The sequence below is a fragment of the Cavia porcellus genome, unplaced genomic scaffold (assembly GCF_034190915.1).
Source record: "Cavia porcellus strain 051 isolate PalLab524CR breed Dunkin Hartley unplaced genomic scaffold, mCavPor4.1 scaffold_6, whole genome shotgun sequence".
Classification (NCBI taxonomy): Eukaryota; Metazoa; Chordata; class Mammalia; order Rodentia; family Caviidae; genus Cavia; species Cavia porcellus.
The window spans coordinates 15,681,745-15,694,960 of record NW_026947489.1 but is presented as its reverse complement, the minus strand read 5'-3'; the positions used below and the strand labels follow the sequence as shown (position 1 = coordinate 15,694,960).

Below are 13,216 nucleotides of genomic sequence, written 5' to 3'. Positions count from 1 at the left end.
AACCACCGAGCAGGATGAAGGCTGGAAGGCCTGGAGCCCAGAAACGGGGTGGCAGGGAGCAGGGAGGTGAGGCCACCCTATGAGATGCATGGTTGGGATGGCTCTGGGTCAGTTACCTAAGGGCAGCGGATGAGTTTCCAGGGTTGTCAGCAGGAAGATGAACTGAGAGGATCTGTGCCTTGGAAAGATCCCTCTGGTGGCCAAGTAGAGAGGGAATCAGGTGTGATGGGTTGTGGTCACTTGGAAGAAGAGGGAAAAACACAGGGAGATCACTGACTCTGTACAGAGGACAGGGGACATGGGAGTTGGTGATGGCCCTTGGTTTTTGAGCTGTTGATGTGCAGCGTTGGAAGAAGAGCAGGTTTGTGGGGAATCATGAGTTTGTCCTTGACGTGTGGAGTTGGCTGCAAATGCCAGAACTGAAAGGGAACATAGCTGCATTCAGCAAGGGCAGAAGGCAGTTAGGGCAGCTGGTAAATAGGCTCCTATACGGCTTTGGCTCGGCCATCTTTCTGCTTACATTTGTGGCTTTGTTGTCCGTGGTGGTCACTACACCTCCAGTTTCTCATTCTCATTGCAGACCAGGGAACAGAAAGAAGAGAGTGAGGCTGTGGGGAGGAGGAGGGAGACTACTGGGGAAGAACAAGTTCTTTCCTGAGTCCGCATCTGTGCACTACAGACAAAAGCAAGGTCCTGTTGGTAAGGCATAAATGGAGAGGACACAGAGTGGTGCTTTTATCCAGCCAGGAAGAGCTGGTGGGTAGGCAGCTGAGCATCTGTGCCTGGGTGGCTCTGGGACACCTGGGGAAGGAGCACTTTGTAGTCATGATCGTAACAATGGCGTTGGCAACCTTCCCAGTGAAAAGGAGAATTTGTTGATGGCTCCTGCTGGTACCCCAGGGAAGTATGTTCAGGGTAAACACATCAGCAGTCTTGATGCTGAGCTCCTTCTTAGGACTCTTGAACACACTGACATCTAATTAGTAGGCAGTGTGACTTGAATCTGCTGGTAGAGAGAGTCATGAGAATAAACAGCTCAGTGTCTGTTGTGCTAGGTGCTGCATTACACGCTTGAGGCACTGTGTGAGGGGGTAGGTACATACACTCACTCAGAGGTGCATGTAGTAGACTACAAAAATGGCCCTGAATTCCTCTCCTACAGGCCTCGCACCTGTTTATGAGATGACTTTTTAGATCTTCTTATCAAGAAGGTGAGTCTGTTTTGCCACCTCTAATGAGTCTATTCTGGATCATGTGATACTGTATTAGCAAGAAGAAAGGAAGGGCTATGAAACACATGTGTGAGGTTTGCCCTCTTGTTGGGTTTGGGAATCCTGGGGACACACACAGACTGGCCTGCTGCACACACAGTTCAGTCCTGTTTCTTCAGCTGGTGTCAAGCCAACATCACACACATACGTGAGGTCTTCTTGGGCCACTATCCATCACTAGCTGAGCCCACCCACTCCAGAAACACCACTCAGTTTACACAGAGTCATGAGGAGCAATTAGTGTTGTTTGGTTACTAAGCTGTAGAGTGGCATGTTACATAGCAAAAGTTAAGTAGTACATAATTATCTCCTGAACGTTTTTGGGTATAATTTTTACTGGGAGACAGTACTGGCTAGAAGCTAGGGTTATAGAGTCTAGATTCTCTGGGTTCAAAATCTGCCTTACATACTTCCTAGCTGTGAGGATTCTCTGCTCCACCTAAGTCCTGACCTTAGAGAGAAGGGAGAGAGAGATAGAAAACTCTTGGCATGGTAGCCAGCCCATGGCAGACACTCAACAGTGTTCTGCATGGTGTCGGTGTGAGATTTGTGAGTGATACTGGTTTTCCTTGCTTAGAAAATACTCGTGACTGTACAGTTTTTGCTGTGCCAGGGTTGACTGTAAGGCAAATTCCATTGTACTTTCTCAAAATTGACATCTTGGGGAAATATATTTAATCATGGAAATAAACAAAAGCATGTTGTAAAGGAGTATCTTGGTTACTTTTCTCTGGTTGGTGGAACAAAATACCTGGCTCCAAAAATGAAGGAAGGAAAGGTTTATTTAGCTCACAGTTTGTGTAAGTTTCAGTCCATACTCAACTGGCTCCCAGGCAGGGCGTGGGGCAGAGCGACAACAGTCTGTGGCAATGGCAGATACCAAAAGCAACAAGAGAAAAACAGGGAGAAGCACAGAGAGAAGATGATCTCTGTCCCTTATGCTGTATGTAAGCCACATCCACTTGGTGTAGCACTCACACCCATAATCCCAGCATTGGACAATGAGTCATTCACAAACTTTAGAAGCCTGCCTCCATGGCTGCATGAGGCTTTGGGGGGACATCCTGTCTCAAAGCATAATAGGGAAAAAGTTTCAAAAGAGAAAGGAAGACTTGATCAGTAGGATCCACAGAATTGTTTCTTTCCAGTTGGCTGGGAGTCAAAGACAGAGTAACATAGGTAAGGAAGTGAGACTCACCAGGTGGCTGGCTGCAGGTGCTTGGAATTCCAGAGTTGATTTCCAGCTGTCCCTTTTCCCAGCCTAGCCCATCATGTCACCTCCTCTTCCTCCTTTGCTGGGTCATAACCCCTGTTAGCAGGGAGCAGAGATAGCAAATTGCAATGTGTTCCTCTTAAAACACTGACACCTTCAACTTCATCAGATGGTGAAGGCTGTACCGGAGCCTAAATACAACGCTGTGTCCTGGAGTGTGGCTTGTCAATCAAATGCTGCCATTTTGAACCTTTCTCTACCCATGTGACTTTAAGAAGTTTATAGCAGGCCAAGGCCATTTGTCCCATTGTTCTGTCCCATTTGACTGGATGTGGCTTGCTCAGTGCCATAGCCTTGGACCTTTTACAATCAAGAATGGCGTCTTCATTGCAATGGGGAAGTGAGCATTCAGCAAGGCCCTCAAACTCTTGGAGTCATGACTTGCTGGCCTACCTCCCAACTACCTGGAATCTGTCAGCTTAGTGAGAAATGTGACTACCTATCAACACCTCTTAGCCGTGTCTCTCTGTCCCCAATTTCTTTGACTGTGCCTGGCCAGTTTCCCACTGCCCACATTCTCTACGGAGCCTCCCACCCTGATAGGCATGTGCTCCAGTGGGGGAAGGCAGTATCGTTTTGTTTCAGATCTGACCCACTGATGGAGGACATCTGGGCTATGAACTACCAGCGGTCCCTCGAGTCCTCTTGGGTTGCCACAAGTTCTGATGGTGGATTGTCTGCAGGTTTTTAATCACCAGACTCTGCCGTCATCAGGAAGGGCATTAAATTAGGCTGGCTGATTGCCAAGGAGATCTTGGTCCTTTCAGACGGGAGAGGAGGGGACCATTCTCTCTTCAACTTGTCAATCTTGTTCTTTTCTTGGAGCACAGAACCATCTTTAAAAACTAGAACCAAACCCAAACAGACAAAAACGGCTGACTCATAGGCGGAGCTGACAAATGATGCCCAGAGGAAAGGAGGGAGGAGAGACCAGACTCATAAATAGTACTCTTGTGTATTTGGGGCTTTGGCCTTTTAGAATTTCACAAAAGAAGAGCTTACTGTCTAAGCATCAATCTTGAAATGGGCCTTGAGAATTAGGAATGTCTCTGGGCGTGCTGAGTCTCTGGTGTCCTCAGACTCAGCAGTTCTAGGGCCCTGAAGAATTTCAGGCTGATGTGTCAGACACATTTTTGGGGCAGGAGCTGAAGTAGAGCATTCTGGGAAGTTCCCTAGGACCTCTGTCCTGGAAAGTGGATACTGTTACTTAGGCTTGCTGCTCTGGGGTCATTCTGTGGAACTCAAGGCCAGCATGTGTGGTGGTCTTCAAGGTCGCCAGTCCCCACCTACTGCTGTGGTCAGCCTGCCTGTAGTTTAGGTATCCTGCTTCCACTCCCCCTTCCTCCATTGCTCTGTAGGACCCCTGATAAGTAGGCTGTGTCTTATTAGTCTTTTAGTTGAAGATTGGATCGTTTCTACTCTCCTCCATAGAAGTGTGGCTTGGCTTCTCCTCCAACTTTGATGAAACTTTCAGATTGAAAGCAAAGTGTTCCTGACTGCAAGGCCCAAAGACAGACCAGGTTGAAACCCTTAGGTTACTTATTCTCTGCTATGACTGCATAGAACAGTCAGTGGGAAAATTAAAAAAATATAAGGGCCTGATCTCACTTAGAGCATTTAAAATTCCTTGCAGTTAGGAGCTGGGCTTCAGTACCTTTTTTCCCCAGTACTTATTGAAAGCTCCCCTATTGATAAAACATGCTGCCATATTTGAGAACCATTACCTTAAATGAAAGGCAAACTATCCTGTTTACTTGAGGATCATTTGGGGCAAATAAAAATATCTATAGAAAGGCTTTAAAAAATCTAAAATAAATGTAAAGATGCCCAGCGGGGTTCTTCATTCAGACATCATTGCCTAGCAGGTGGAATTAGCCTCACTCTAAGGATGCAAAGATGAGCAATCAGTTGTAGGTACAGCACCAAGGGCTTTCTGTGTCATGCTAGCAAAACTGCCCAGATCTAGAATTTAAAGCTGATAGTTGTCCAAGATGAAGGAAGGAAAGTGCTAGGAGAGTAATTACCCTTCAGGGCTTGGGCAAGTAGGGGAAGGGCCAGGGAAAGATTCTTTGGGGAAGACATGTTCCAGAATCCAGGGATGAATGGGACTTCCCTGGTGGAGGAGGGAAGACCATGGCACAGGCAGAGAACAGGGGAGCCTGTCATCTTTGATGATTTGACAGAGGGCCTTTTCCATCCAAGTTAGGACACCAAAGAGGAGATGGCAGCGAACAGGGACCAAGAGGAAGCCAGATGTGAGGAGCGCTTGAAGCTGGAGATCGATCACACATACAGAGCCGGAGCAAGGCCAGCCTTGAGAACGTGGAGAGCATAAGGTGAGCCACGTAAACAAGTAGTCCCAGCACAGAGGACACAAGGTACTCAGGCAAGCCAGGCAAATAAGTTGCTAGGCAGAGGAGTTGAAACTGACATCAGCCTACTGAGTGTATAAATAAACACACTGTGGAGACTGAGCAGTTCCTTTTCCTCCCAACTGGAAAGAAGTCTCCATCTGACCTCAGCTTGCTGTATACTGTCTTATCGTTATTTCTCCATCCTCTCACCTTCCTTTCCTCAGGGAACCTTGAGAGCTGCACTGTTGTGGAAGCCAGAGGCCCAGTTATGCTGTCCTGAGCTTTCTTGACATCATCCTGAGCTGCAGATAGACCCTGCAGGAGTTACAGGGTCAGATGTGTTGGCCAGAGGGAGACTGGAGCTGTGTGGCAGGAGCAAAAGTGAGCCCTGCTTGGAGGCACCTGGAATAGTCCAGGATATTGTCTTAGGTCAGGGTAGCGAGTTTGAAAGTTTTGTTTGAGTAGATTTGTGTGAGGAACCACTTGGACTCCTTCAAAGCTCAGGGCATCTAAGGATACCTGAGGACATGACCTTGCTTTTCTAACACAGGTGCACGTAGGATACAGTTACATAACCATGACTCAGCGTAGGTAAACATACACATGCTGGATATGGCACTATGTAAGAATGTAAATATGACATGAGCCAGTGGCAGTTTGGGCAGGGAGGAGAATGAAGAAGCCAATCTCCTGCTGTGAGCCAGCCAGCATACAGGAGACAGAAGCCAACTACCCTGTCCCCCACTGCGCCTGTAAGCAACCAACTGATTCGGAGGAACATAGGCTGAGACGACAGCCCTACAGTTAAAAAGCAACTTAATGCTTATATTGTTTGATTGACCTTCTAGGCCTAAAGCTGGTAGTCTGAGCATCTATTTAAAGGATAGAAATATGCAGTATAGCAACTATGGGGATTTCTTTCTGTCTTGTTTTTGAAATCCAATATTCTCACTGTTTTGCTTAGTTCTGTTTTATTCCCCTTAAAGTAAAAGAGAATGTAACTATGAGATCACAACGTGTTTAAGAATTATACAATAAAGATGCAGGTAGCTCTTGTGTTCTCTTTGCTTCATGCTTCTGTTGTTGTGACTGGTGTTTTACACATGTATGTTCTTTAACCCTGGGAGGTAACCAGTGATATTCTCTTTTGGACATCTGAGGGGGCCACCAGATGTACTCAAGGTTTTGAACTGAGCCTGTGTATGAAATGTGGTGTCAGTCATAAATTCCTAGGTGCTGTGTCATGGGATGACTGCTGATTTATGACTTCCTGAGTGCTGAGTCATGAATTCTGGGTGCTGAATCATGGCCTGAATGCTGGCTTCTTGGGTGCTGAGTCATGAACTGAGCACTGAGTCATAACTGCTGGGTGCTGGATTATGCAGGGCCTTACCATTTGCAGGGCTGAGGTGGCAAAGTGTGTGTGTGTCTGTGTGTGTAGCATTTGTGTGTCTGAGATGTTTCATGTTAATTATGAGCCTATTATTAACAGTATTTTTATTAATCATGAGCCTATTATTAACAGTAGTTATCATGCTGGACAATAGATCTCTTGACTTATTCCTTGTGTCTATATCAAATTTTGTGTCTGTTGACCAACATTACCCCACCCACCTTTCTGTCCCAGTAACCACTGTTCTAATTCTGCTTTTGGGCATTCAACTCTTTTGGATTCCACATTGGAGAGAGATCATGTGGCGTCTGCCTTTCTGTCCCTGGCTTATTTCACTTAACACAAGGTGTTCCAGGTTCATCAACCTGGAAGAGAGTTTTCTAATCTTCTATACCTTGCTTTTGTGTAGAGTTTCCAGTTAACTGACTAATTTCCATCACTATGCCACCAATCCCTCCTGTCGATATTATCACAGCTATCAAAGGGGGAACCAAGACGTAGAGAGGTGAAAGCTCTGAACTAACACCTCACAGAGGGCCTGGGTATCTGTTGGAGTCAGTCTCTTCCTTGGCTTCCATTTTCTGAGTGGATGCTGCATGGTGTGTGTTCTAGGTGCCAGAGGGCACTGAGCTGAACCTGGTGCATGGGTGGAAGGATGGTGATGGCTGCCCCTGCTCACACCTATGGGCTCTCTCTTCATTCTGGGTGGGACTGAGCGGGTCTACCTGAGCTACCACACACCCACAGTGGCACCATTTTGGGTGGGGTGGGTGGTTCTGGTGGCTTCTGGTTGCACAGGTCTTGATGGCTCCTGCCCTCCATGGACAGGGAAGCACAGATCTACCCATTCCCATTTCCTCTTCTTTCTGAGGGGTCCTGCCTGAAGGTGTTTACCGTGACTCCTCTGTGTTTTGACCTAGAATCTGGGAAGCCTAGGAGCATTGCCCTGGAGTTGCCTTCCTTAGCTGATTTAGGGCGCTGGCTCTGTGTGTCAAATCCTGGCTCTGGCTTTGGACTTCTTTACTCCAATTTATTTCTCTTGGCTGTCAGGCCACAACCCCCATCCAAGGACGGCTGGCAGAGTCCAGTAGTGAGTAGGTTCTATTGATTGTTAAAGGAATTGTCTAAAAAGGTTGCCATGAGTGCTAGAAAAAACGACACCACTGAGCTTTCCAATGCTGAGGCCAAATAACTTAGCAAAATGCTCCTGTGGCTCCTCAGACAGTTCTCCAAGGGACAAAAGATCTGGGGGTTTTCAGCAGTGGTCTCAGTTTCTAAGGGCATCTCTGAATGTTCTCTCTCTCTTTTGACTGTTGAAATGGTTCCTGGAAAAATGCCTTTTCTCTATCCATCTTTCATCAGACAACCTGTGGAATCTACCTCTCCTCTTCAGTCTGCAATCTCAGCACTGTCCTAGCACAGTGGGTCTTGCAGGAGCCCTTTCCTAGATTTTGTCTTTTAGTCTTTAATACAGGCAACTTATTTACAACATAGATGTAAAAACAGTTGCAATGACTGTAAAAGCTGACTTGGCAAGAGTATTTCTTAGGACAGAAACATGAGAATTAAATGATAGTGGCATTTTTCTGATGGGGAAATTAAGCTGCAGAAAGGAGAGCTGTGTGACCCGAGACCCCAGGGTAGGACAAAGCCATGCTGGGCTCTGGAGTGGAGTCTGCCATTCATAACCCACAGACCTGCTTCATAAAATGCCATCTACTGACAGCAACCTATTTGCACTAACGGTCTTCATCAGCTTCAGGATCCCCTCACCAAAATGCTTGAGACTGGAAGTGTTTCAGATTTGGAGTCTGTGCATATGCATAATGAGATATCTTGGAGGCTGGGATCCAAGTGTAAGTGCAACATTTATTTATGTTTTATATACAACTTGTGCACGGTAATTTGGTGCAATATTTTCGTGATGCCTTCATTCTCACCATGATCTGTCATGGAAAGCTTTACATGTGGCATGTTCACTTGTTTTGCCAGGTTGGTGCTCAGAGTTTCAGAGTTTGGAGCATTTTGGATTTCAGATTTTTGGGTTAGGGATCCTTAACGTGTGCAGTAGTCTTCCCTTATCCAAAGGGAATAAACACATGTCCAGGCACATATGGGTGCCTTAAACTGCAGATAATAGTGACTCCCAAGGACAAGCACTGTGACCACTTCACACTCGACCTGATAGGTGAGTCACCTACAGAATGATGACCATGCAGCCATACTGGACGAAGGCAGGATTCACATCCAGCAGAGACAGAGCTGGGCAGTGTGAAGTTTCATCATGCTACTCAGACTGGCTTGCAATTGAAAATATATGATTTTTTTTTTCCAGTACTGGGGATTGAACTCAGGGCCTTCACACTGAATCACACCCAGTCTATCTTAAACATTCATCTTTATTTTAAGACAAGGTTCACTAAGTTGCTAAGTGGCCCAGGCAACTTGTGCTCTTCCTGCCTCATTCTCCCAGAATGCTGGGATTATAGGTGTGTACCACCATATCTGGATACATATTGCTTTTTTTTTTAATACCAGGAATTGAACTCATGACCCTGAGTTTGCCAGGCAGGTGCTGTGCTGCTGAGCTACATCTCTGGCAATATTGCTTGTTTCTGGAATTTTCTGTTTAATATATTTAGACCACAATTGACTGGTGGTGAGTAAAACTGTGGAAAACAAAACCATGAGTAACATGGAGAACAGCTATGACTGCTTGACCCCAGCCACCGTCCATCTCCAAGAGTGCAGTCTGGGTGGATTGGTTGCTGGGTGGATTGATGACAGCTGACCCTGCTGTCAGTCCTGGGGCCACATGCTATCCCGGGTGTGCAGATAGGAATGCAATCCATCCTCATGACTTCCATGAAACAAGCATTTCTGCCACCCTGGGTGACAGACAGGAGACTCAGGCACACAAGGGAGAAGAGGGCACCTTTACTGACTCCCTTGAGGTGGCAGAATCAGCATTCAGACCCCTCCCAGGTGCTCTTTGCCTCTACGTGGTATCACTTCTGAGTCAAAACCACTGGGGGACTAGAGCCCAGGATGCTCAGTGGGGAATTTGGGGTTCCAACTTAGAAAAGCTGACCTATGGGAAAACTGCCCAAGAAGGACCCTGGCTCACTTTCCCAATTGTGTTACACCAGATGCAGGTGTCCTGCGTCCATACATTGGGTCGTTTGTGCTGATGGAGAATCCACCTTCCTTTCTGTGCCTTTCCCCAGGAGGCTGAGCCATGTCATCCTGCCCTGCCCAGTAATTTAGAAGAACAGCAGTAATGATGACAACCAAAGCCAGTTGGATCCTCAGGGAGAGTCCTGGAAGCCAAACTATAATTATCTAAATTGGACTCTGAGGGGGATGTAAGTTTTACAACCTGCCACAGGAGTTCTGTGCCACAGAAGGGAGCCTTGCTAATGTCTCTTTCTGTTAAAGGTGTGGCTTACGAGGGAGTGCCTGGCCACCTTCCATGTGAAAGAAACGGCATTCTTTGCCAAAACCGGCTCAGGGAGTTACTTGTACTTCAGGGTGGTGATGATTGAGAGGCTGCTTCTAGAAATTTCTGAGGGTTCTCCTGTCAGTGAAGAAAATATCGGGGCTTTTTCCTAAATTACATTCCCACTAAGAACCAAGTAGTTCCTGCATATTCTTAATCCTCAAGTGAATCCCACTTCTCAAGCGGTGGCAAATTTCTAGTGATTTTTATCACAAGCATTTCTGCGGCCTCAGGCTGGAGGAGGGGCCCAGCAGGCTGAGGACCCTTAGGAAGTCTCTCTAGTCAAGTGACTCCTTTCTACTTACAAGTCTCCCCAGGGCTTTCTTCTAAATTTGCACCCAGGGAAATTACAAATGCCTACGGCAGGGGATGAATTTGGGCTTTGTGGTCAGGCAGCTTGTGTTTAAATCTGGGCCTGGTCACTTGTTCACCCTATAGCAGTGTGTGTCCTGTGCCTGGTTTCCAGCTGGGCTGCCCGGCCCGAGTGTAACTCCAGCCCCCTTATGGAGTTTGCTCAAGACAGGCCGAGGCTGCCAAACCACCAAACGTATAGTGTCCCCACCTGCCTTGCCAAACCATTCCGGTAATTTTCCATTCAGTCCTCCTTCTGTGATTTTCCATTTCTCTGGATCCCTCTAGTCTTTTTTGTGTCCTTTCTTTCCACTTCTCCATAACTGTTTTTGTTCTCTTTCTATTCTCTCTTTACGAGCCTCAGTCACCTGTCCTACCTGGAGTGGAGCTCAGTCCACATGGGTGGCTCCCCTCTAGGGTAGCAGTTGGAACAGGATCTGTCTCATCACCTTTGCACTGTTTCCCACTTTCAAAGGCTCAGCTTTGTGACCTGTGAAACGGAGACACGCGCGTTCTTGCTTCCAACTGTATGATGTGACTGTAATAATAGGTACATGTCACGATCCATTAAGATTTGTCTCCCAAGTGCAAGCGGCATTTATAATATGCATATACCAGTGGTGTACTAAGTGGGGGAAATGCCCCAATACTGAAATGCAAAAGCAACAGGTGAAAGAGCCCTGGCATTTATCCATCAAGAAGGTGGGCTAGGTATCTACCTTTTAAGCTAAAAGGGTGCACAGCCTGTGCTGGTAGGAGTTGAGGGGGCTTAAGTAGCAGAAAGGACATGGGGAAGGTTGAGATAGATTGTAAAAGGCCCTGTCAGGTGCTCTGGTTTTATATTTAGGTCAACAAGAGAGTTTAAGTGCGGGCAAGTTTCACTGGGATGGGATTCTTGCTGTGGTGGGACCCCCCTTCCCTGCTGCGTGTGGGCCCAGGTGGTGGTTGATAAGAGGGGTCCTATGGGCAGCACGAACTGAAGGCAGAAAGCAGATGAGTATGACTCCGTCAAGACTAATGACTTCTAATCACCGTGGACATAACTCACAACAGATGACAGATTGAAGGGGGCTAAGACCTCCACGGACTGGTTAAGAAAACCCTCAAATCCATAGGAACAAGATGGGTGAAGCATGCAATCAGGCAGTTTTAAAGGCAGGTACCCACAAGGCTGGATTTTTAGCAGAATAGAACAGTTGTTCATAGGCAGGAAGGGGGAGAAAGGGAGTTGGACGGGTGGTGTTAAAAGGGAATATATATAAATAATAAGAGCAGAACTTTGCGTGAGTACATTTCATTGGCTGAAGAGTGTGATGATTTTAGCCCTTGGCACCTGGGATTAAAATAAAAGTGTGAAAAAGCCCACCTTTTAAGGACAAAGATTATTTCTCATTTCTGTACCCATTATATTGGGGGTCTGGCATAATGACACATAGTTTAAATGCTTTTAATATTGAGCAGTCTCAATTAATACTCCCTTATAACATCTATTGTGTTCTCAAAGCTCATTCCCGTAAGGTTGGCTCTTTTGAATATCCTAACAACTGTGTTAGCGGGGATATTTTTAGACAGTGAGGAATCTGAGGTCCGGATAGCTAAAGTGACTGACCTAGAGTCACCCAGCTGGGAGGTGACGGCTTTGTGACTCAGACCTGGAACTCAGAGCTGTGACTCTTGTCCAAGGTTTTAGGTCCCTGAGGAGGATCCTGACAGGGCAAATCGTGGCCTTTTAAAAAGAAATTGGAGTGAAGATGTCATCTGAGACCTTTTTTTCACATGCACTTGGCTGTTTTCAGTTTTTGTTTGCATACATTTTTTTTTGTTGTTGTTGTTGAGAGAAATTCTGTGGCTTGATCTAGATAATGTCTGTGGTGGTTAGTCCCAGACAGGGTATAATGGTTTTAGCAGAACTACTAGGAGTTATTTTTAACTTAAAAGTGTCTTTATATATTTTTCTTTTTTCAAGAATAAGAATTTAGGTCCCAATGAAACTCTCCTTTATCTCACCAGCAGTAGATAAAGGAAGTTTGCACTAGATTCTTCCAGATTTTTTTTATACTCATAGAATTGAAAATTGAATCTCTTTTTGTGGGATGGGGTAAAGGAGTAAAATCTGTAACTGGGCTAGAGTTGGGGTGCTAGTAACCTGGAAAGATGGACCTAGAGCCACCATATAGTTAACTCTGCCATCACAGAGTAACTTCGCCTTTTTAAACCTAGCTGGATTCTACTGGCCGGAAGTTGAATTCCCCGGAGGAAAAGGGATCCTGATACTTTAGACATATGTGAAGTCAGAGTAGTTGGGCAGGCGATACTTCCCCATGAAGAGAACTCATTACAAATTTAACTCAGCTTCTAAGAAACTCTCCCACTAAGGAGAGAATCCTGGTTGCTGTAGAAGCAGTGTCCCTGTGTACCGCGACACATGTGGCCCTTGGGGTTCCGTGGGTGAAGGACTGCAAGAGGATGAGAATATAGAGACAGAGCTGGGGTCAGGTGGAGCCCTTCCTCTTGGGGAGGGAAGGAGCCGCTGCTTCACTGAAGGGGTGTTATTTATACCTTTAGCAACTTAATATCACATGACACCCTGTTGTCCTAGCAACCACTGTTTGGGTTGTTTTGGGGCTAGGTATTCTCTGGGCTGAAGCAGCTTCTTCATGTGCCCTGGCCATACCCTAGGCACTCTTTGTTCTTGGGATGGCCATCCCCTAGCCTTGCACATGTGGTCCACTTCCAGCTCCACTAGCTGCACACACCTGTGGGATTCCCCTTGTGGACTTTACTGGCATGGTTCTGTCTAGGCGGATGGATGATAGATCGGCTCACAGCTTCCCCTGCTTTTGAAACCAACTGTAACGAACTTTCCTGATCTTGATTCCTGAGTGGGCTCTCTGGGTCTCACCTAGTCTTGGTTTCTTGCTTTTCTCGATTCAGCCCTCATCACATGTTCCTAGTGACTGGCTTCTAGTACACTACAGATCACACCTCTGTTGTGGCGGTCATGATGGTAATAGATGAAGTCAGAAAACCGTGCCTTCCCACAAGCCAGGCTCGGCCATGGGGATTGCAAAGAGA

General features: G+C 46.5%; 1 long non-coding RNA gene across 5 annotated transcripts in view; it reads left to right on the top strand.

The window, feature by feature from the left end:
- The window catches only part of LOC111758478 (uncharacterized), a 92,282-nt gene that overhangs the window by 70,769 nt on the left and 8,297 nt on the right, over positions 1 to 13,216 (top strand). For 4 of the 5 annotated variants that reach the window (XR_010047817.1, XR_010047815.1, XR_010047813.1 and 1 more), the window contains 2 exons: positions 4,747 to 4,880; positions 5,123 to 5,958. This is a non-coding gene — a long non-coding RNA (uncharacterized LOC111758478). Of the gene's footprint in view, positions 1 to 4,746; positions 4,881 to 5,122; positions 5,959 to 13,216 lie in introns of those variants that run through there. The other variant, XR_010047816.1, reaches the window with a different exon arrangement.